The sequence below is a fragment of the Triticum dicoccoides genome, chromosome 2A, assembly GCF_002162155.2.
Source record: "Triticum dicoccoides isolate Atlit2015 ecotype Zavitan chromosome 2A, WEW_v2.0, whole genome shotgun sequence".
Classification (NCBI taxonomy): Eukaryota; Viridiplantae; Streptophyta; class Magnoliopsida; order Poales; family Poaceae; genus Triticum; species Triticum dicoccoides.
Genome location: NC_041382.1, coordinates 93,878,910 through 93,887,084, shown reverse-complemented (window position 1 = coordinate 93,887,084; position 8,175 = coordinate 93,878,910).

Sequence of the window (8,175 nt, the reverse complement as noted above, 5' to 3'; positions counted from 1 at the left end):
TAGTATCTCTATTGGCAAGTTTAATTGTGATATCAATACCTTCTAACTCAGCAGGTGCAATTTCATTCTTAATTTCTTCGTATAAAGTATGCGGTATAACACTAGCACTCGCACCCATATCACATAAGCCATGATAACAATGATCTCCTACTTTAACAGAAATAACAGGCACGCCTACCACAGGTCTATGTTTATCTTTATCACTAGGTTTAGCAATTCTAGCAGTTTCACCTTCGAACTGAATAACATGCCCATCAATATTATCAGACAAGAGATCTTTAACAATAGCAATATTAGGTTCTACTTTAATTTGCTCAGGGGGTGTATAAGTTCTAATATTGCTTTTACGAACAACAGTTGAAGCTTTAGCATGACCTTTATTCTAACAGGGAAAGGTGGTTTCTCAACATAAGAAGTAGGAACAATAGGATCATTATAAGTGATAGTCTTTTCTTAAACTTTAATAGGTGCAGCTACTTTTACTTCTATGGGAGGATGATATTTAAACCACTTCTCCTTAGGGAGATCAACATAAGCAGCAAAAGATTCACAGAAAGAAGCTACTATCTCATAGTCAAGTCCATATTTAGTGCTAAACTTAAGGAAAATATCGGTGTCCATAAAAGATTTAACACAATCAAACTTAGGTGTCATACCTGACTCCTTACCTTCGTCGAGGTCCCAATCTTTAGAGTTGCGTTTAATTCTATCCAATAAATTCCATTTAAATTCAATAGTCTTCATCATAAAAGAGCCAGCACAAGAAGTATCGAGCATGGTGCGATTGTTTTCAGAAAGCCGAGCATAAAAATTTTGAATAATCATTTCTCTTGAGAGCTCATGATTGGGGCATGAATATAGCATTGATTTAAGCTTCCCCCAAGCTTGAGCGATGCTTTCTCCTTCGCGAGGCCAGAAATTATATATAAAATTGCGATCACGATGAACAAGATGCATAGGGTAATACTTTTGATGAAATTCTAACTTCAATCTTTTATAGTCCCATGATCTCATATCATCACATAGCCTATACCATATCAATGCGTCTCCCTTCAAACATAAAGGGAAGACCTTCTTCTTAGCAACATCATCGGGTATACCTGCAAGCTTAAATAATCCACAAACTTCATCCACATATATTAAGTGCTCATCAGGATGCTTTGTTCCATCTCCTGTAAAAGGGTTAGCTAGCAGTTTTTCCATCATACCCGAAGGAAATTCAAAATGAGTTTCATTTTCAATAGGTTCAGTAGGTTGAGGAGCAACTCTTTGCTCTACTGGATGGGGTGAAGATACCCCGAACAAGCCCCTCAGAGAATTACTTTCCATAGTAACAAGTGACAGTAAATTTCAGCACACTATATAAATTTTTCCTTACCAAATTCCACCTACCAAAGGTGCTACACTCCCCGGCAACGGCGCCAGAAAAGAGTCTTGATGACCCACAAGTATAGGGGATCTATCATAGTCCTTTCGATAAGTAAGAGTGTCGAACCCAACGAGGAGCAGAAGGAAATGATAAGCGGTTTTCAGCAAGGTATTCTCTGCAAGTACTGAAATAAGTGGTAACATATAGTTTTGTGACGGGATAAATTGTAATGAGCAACAAGTAACAAAAGTAAATAAAGTGCAGCAAGGTGGCCCAATCCTTTTGTAGCAAAGGACAAGCCGGAACAAACTCTTATAATAGGAAAAGCGCTCCCGAGGACACATGGGAATATCGTCAAGCTAGTTTTCATCACGTTCATATGATTCGCGTTCGATACTTTGATAATTTGATATGTGGGTGGACCGGTGCTTGGGTGATGTTCTTACTTGAACAAGCATCCCACTTATGACTAACTTCTATTGCAAGCATCCGCAACTACAACAAAAGTATTAAGGTAAACGTAACTGAGGGAGTCCTGGATTAGGGGGTGTTCGGGTAGCCGGACTATACCTTCAGCCGGACTCCTGGACTATGAAGATACAAGATTGAAGACTTTGTCCCGTGTCCGGATGGGACTTTCCTTGGCGTGGAAGGCAAGCTTGGCGATGCGGATATTCAAGATCTCCTATCATTGTAACTGACTCTGTGTAACCCTAACCCTATCCAGTGTCTATATAAACCGGAGGGTTGTAGTCCGTAGGCAATCAACTCCATACACAACAATCATACCATAGGCTAGCTTCTAGGGTTTAGCCTCCTTGATCTCGTGGTAGATCTACTCTTGTACTATCCATATCATCAATATTAATCAAGCAGGAGTAGGGTTTTACCTCCATCGAGAGGGCCCGAACCTGGGTAAAACAAAGTGTCCCCTATCTCCTGTTACCATCCGTCCTAGACGCACAGTTCGGGACCCCCTACCCGAGATCTGCTGGTTTTGACACCGACATTGGTGCTTTCATTGAGAGTTCCTCTGTGCCGTCACAATCAGGAAGGATGCCTCCTCCCGTCTTTAAAGACGGCGCCGTTGCTAAGGGAGCCTTGGTTGTCGGCCAAACCCTCCGGCTAGGCGGTTTTCTCATGACCGCATGTTGGGCTGTTGCACCGACGGTGACCTCTCGGGTCATCAAAAGCAACCTACACGTCAGCTTGGAGCTTGTCGAGCAGCTAGATCCAATGGAGCTCTCTTCCGTAAACGAGCTCTTGGATCGCATCGCTGCCCTGGGGGTCGCTACGGATTACGACCAGGTTGGGCTTAAACCCGATCTAAGAGAAATTAACTCTCCCCAAGTCACCCACCACGTTGTCGTGGTAGAGGCGCAGTGCGGTGACCCTTCATCTATTTTAAGGACTAGCTACGTCCGAATTCCCGACTCCTCCAAGCCGGATACCCGCGGAGGGGAGGATGTAACTCAAGACCTGAGCTTAGAATCAGGCAACGGGCTAGATTCGTTGGACAACATCCAAGAATCCGAACTTCAGAGTTCGGAAACTCTTCGGCCTCCGAATCTTGGATTGGGTAAGGTTTCAGATTCAACGACACCCGCCCACTCGAACATAAGCGATCTCTCCCAAATCAGGCAGAAGCCCGAGGAAACAGTACATCATTACTGGGCCAGATTCCTCCTGGTTATGAACAGGATAAAGGATTGCCGCGAGGAAGACACAATCTCATTTTTCTGCAGTAAATGCACGGACGAGGGAATCCTCAACGCCGTAAGTCGTCGCGATATTACATGCGTCGTTGACTTGGCGTCCATAGTACAAAAATATTGTGCGATGGAGAGCGCCTGGAAAACCGAAATAAAATTTTGGGATAATCCGGCCTTGAATAGTAATCCCGTTCGAACTAAGAGGGTGCATCATCATAGGACACCCGGGATAAACACGAAAAAGCCAAGACCCTCTACAGGGCATGGAACCGTACTGGAAAGGTGGCTTGACGGACCCTGTAGAATTCACAGTACAGAGGACGCCACACCAACTCACAGCCTTAGAGCGTGTTGGATACTCCGGCAGGTAGCAAAAATTGGCGAGGACCTCTTAATCCTGGAGGCCGCCGAAAGCCAGCCCGAGGACACCAGTACTATTCTCACAGTCTTCGAGACTTTCGCATCAAACAATGTGCGAAAAGAACACTCCACAGCCTCATCGAAGTCTATCAAGTCGCAACAATAAATCCATGGAGCGACACTGCTATTACCTTCAACGCAAGTGATGAACCTAAAATCCGAACAGCCCGAGCACCAGCCGCACTGGTCCTCAGTCCCATAGTGGACGGCTTTCGCCTCACCAAGGTGCTCATGGATGGAGGCAGCGGATTGAACCTCATTTACAAGGAAACCCTTCAAAAAATGGAAATAGACTGGAGCCGCATCGAGCGAAGCAACACAACCTTTAGAGGAATAATCCCCAGTCGGGAAGCGCGCTGCACAGGAAAAATCACACTAGATGTGGTGTACGGCACGCCGGATAATTACAGGTCCGAAGAAGTCACATTTCAAGTGGCCCCGTTTAAGAGCGGACATCACGCTTTACTGGGACGGGAAGCATTCACAATCTTCCAAGCAATACCCCATTACGGGTACATGAAGCTTAAGATGCCCGGGCCGAACGGAATTATCACTCTAGCTAGTGATCCGGACGTCGCACTCCGCGCCGAAAACAAGACGGCCGCATTAGCCCTTGAGGCACTATCCGAAGCCCTAGCGGCCGAGGAACTGACTGCGCTGCGCTCCACGGTTAACAAGGATGATGTGATACTCGATAAGAGATCCAAATCCACATCCTTCAAGCCAGCTGACGAAATAGTCAAATTCCAGGTCCACCCAACGGACCCCAATAAAACAGCTTCCATCGGGGCATGACTGAGCCATGATGTCGACGCCGCACTGCGAGAGTTCCTACGAGAGAACTGGGACATTTTCGCCTGGCACCCTTCAGACATGCCAGGAATCCCACGCAAGCTGGCCGAACACAGCTTACATATCCTAAAAGGATTTAAACCTGTCAAACAAGCCCTTCGGCGTTTTTCTGAACCCAAGAGACAGGCTATGGGAGAGGAGCTAGCCAAGCTATTGGAGGCCGGATTCATTAGAGACATAAAACATCCGGACTGGCTAGCAAACTTGGTGATGGTACCAAAGAAGGACAAATCCTGGCGCCTGTGTGTCGATTTTAAAGACCTTAACAAGGCTTGCCCAAAGGATCCCTTCCCCCTCCCCCGTATCGATCAAATTATCAACGCCACCGCAGGACACGACTCGTTGTGTTTCCTCGACGCATACTCCGGTTACCATCAAATCAAGATGGCAGAATCAGACCAAGCTGCAACAGCATTCATCACACCATACGGCCCATTCTGCTTCAACACAATGCCCTTCGGGCTGAAGAACGCCGGTGCAACATATCAGTGCATGATCCAGACATGTCTGGCAAAACAGTGGAGGCGTATGTGGATGATGTGGTCATCAAATCAAGACATGTCGAATCTCTAATAGACGACTTGAGGCTTACATTCGATAACCTCCGAAAATATGACATCAAGCTCAATCTGGAAAAATGCGTCTTCGGTGTTCCAGCCGGAAAGCTCTTGGGCTTCATTGTATCCGGTAGAGGAATTGAAGCAAATCCAGCCAAGATCCGAGCTTTGTCACAATTGAATACCCCAAAGGACCTCAAACAAATACAAAAATTAACTGGATGCGTGGCGGCTCTAAGCCGCTTTATCTCTCGCTTGGTAGAAAAGGCACTACCCCTCTATTGCCTCCTTCGACGCACCGAACACTTCGAGTGGAAGGAGGCTACCACGGCCGGACTTGAGGAAATAAAAACCATATTGGCAACAAACCCAGTCCTGGCCGCGCCGAACACCGGCGAACCAATGATATTGTACATTGCAGCAACACATCAAGTTGTCAGTGCAGTGCTCGTTGTCGAGCGGGAAACGGATGGACACAAATTCCCCCTTCAAAGGCCAGTCTACTACGTATCCACTGTACTCACTCCATGCAAATCATGGTACCCGCATTATCAAAAGATTGCATACGCGGTATTCATGGCATCCCGGAAGCTACGACACTACTTTCAAGAGTGTTCCATAACAGTAGCCTCGGAAGTACCACTCAACGATATTATCAACAACCGCGACACAACGGGCCGGATTGCAAAATGGGCCATCGAGCTCCTCCCATTCGATATAACCTATAAGCCACGGCGAGCTATTAAATCGCAAGTTTTGGCCGACTTCGTCGCAGAATGGATGGAGGCCAAGCTCCCTAAAGAGTACGGAACATATTCAAACTAGATTATGCATTTCGACGGCTCCAAAATGTTGGCCGGACTGGGGGCTGGCGTCGTCCTGACGTCCCCCATAGGAGACACAGTCCAATATGTGCTCCAGATCATGTACATGGATTCCAACAATGGAGCCGAATATGAGGCCCTCCTACATGGTCTCCGGATAGCAGTATGCATGGGTATCTAGCGCCTAGAGGTACGAGGGGATTCAAACCTCGCGATATCCCAAATAAATGGAGACTTCGATGCCAAGGACCCAAAAATGGCAGCTTACCGCAACGCCGTCCTAAAAATGTCAGCTCGGTTCGAAGGACTGGAGTTTCACCATATAGCCCGAGAAAACAATCAAGCAGTGGACATCCTGGCATGCATCGGAGCAAAACGCGATGCAGTCCCCCCCAACATCTTTTTGGAAAGATTGTTCAAGCCATCCGGGGGAACCCACAAATAACAGCCCGGACCCAGCCGCACCACTCGACGCCGAACAATCTGACACAATTGGAGGCTCTGCCAATGAAATTACACCTTTAGCCCACGTAATAATGGCGGTCATCACCCCGTGGACAGAACCATTCCTAGCCTACCTTACTAGGCAGGAACTCCTGGAGGACCAAAACGAGGCCCGCTGCATAGTGCAGCGATCTAAAGCCTATAGAGTCCATGAGGGAGAGCTTTATAAGAAAAGCACTACCGGAGTCCTGCAAAGGTGCATCTCCGAAGAGGAAGGGCGGAACCTTCTGGCTGAAATTCATGCCGGACTCGGTGGTCACCACGCCGCTGCCCAGTCCCTTGTTAGCAAGGCTTTCCGTACAGGCTTTTATTGGCCGACGGCCCGGGCAGACGCTCAGGACTTAGTCCAACGATGCGCTGGTTGCCAACTTTTTGCCAACCAAAGCCATATGCCACCCACCGCACTCCAAACTATACCCATTACCTGGCCTTTTGCGGTCTGGGGGCTTGACATGGTCGGACCCCTTAAAGGTGGAACCGATAGGAAAAAATACTTACTGGTCATGGTGGACAAATTCACTAAATGGATAGAAGCCAAGCCTGTTAAAACGGCCGAATCCGGACCTGTGATAGACTTCATATCCGGGGTGGTACACCGCTATGGCATCCCCCACAGCATCATAACCAATAATGGTACAAACTTTACCGCCGACGAGGTAAAACTCTGGTGCAAAAACATGGGCATCAAGCTCGATTATGCTTCCGTCTATCACCCGCAAACCAACGGCCAGGTCGAACATGCAAATGGTCTTATAATGAGCGGCATTAAACCCAGACTGGTGCGGTCCCTGAAGGAATCTAACACGCACTGGGTAGAGGAGCTCGACTCTGTACTCTGGGGGCTGCGGACCACGCCGAATCGCACCACCGGATACACACCATTCTTTATGGTGTACGGCGCAAAAGCAGTTCTGCCCTGCGACATAATTCATGACTCACCTCGAGTGCGCATGTACGAAGAAAGAGAAGCCGAGCTCGATCGGTAGGACAACTTGGACGCCTTGGAGGAGGAGCGTAACATGGCAAAAGCCCGTTCCGCATTTTATCAACAGCAGGCTCGAAGACATCAAAGCAGAGAAGTATGGGCCAAAAATTACAATGTTGGTGAACTAGTTCTACGCCTACCCGATAAGAAAAAGGACAAACTCAAGCCCAAGTGGGAAGGTCCATTCATAATCGACCAAGTCCTGACTGGTGGAGCGTGCCACCTACGAGATGCGTCGGATAACCGACTCGAGCCAAACCCATGGAACGCTGCCCGTCTCCGAAGATTCTATGCCTAGCGCCGGACTCTGTGTTTCTCTCCTTCCTCTGTCCATTTTTTGTTTATATTTTTGTATTAAATTTCTCTCCTTCCCCTATTTTCTCTCATAGCCCTTAAAGGCTCATCAAGTGACGCGCTATCCGCGCTCATTAAACCTGGGGGCTTCTTTAACAGAAGCTTATTTATATGGGCTTCACGCCCAACACATGCGTCAAACTTCCACGTGGACCTTTTCTTCACCATTATATGCATCGATATGACTTAAGTTTTGGCCAAGCTGGGTTGCCTGGCTCCTGTGCTTACCCCTACGTTCCCGATTGTTCGGCTAGGCGGTAAAGGGAGCACCTCTGCGATTGTTACTGCCGGATCAGTCGGATGTGTACCTCAGACTGGGTGAAGCCGAAAGCTAGCGTTCTTAAGGGAATATTCGGTCGGTGAACTAAAAGATGACCTTTTTTACTTATTCAAATACATGCCCCCAGATGATTTTCCTGCATTTGCAGCCCGGACATGCACTTTAGGGCATGCCTCCCAAAGAAAGGAACCCCTAACGGAACTATTCTCTCTGGAAGATGTTTCTTACTAACCATGTAATATAACATAACTAGTTGGGCACTTGTCTGATAAAGCACTAATGACCCCTACGCCTGGTCTCCATGCATACCGTGGTTCT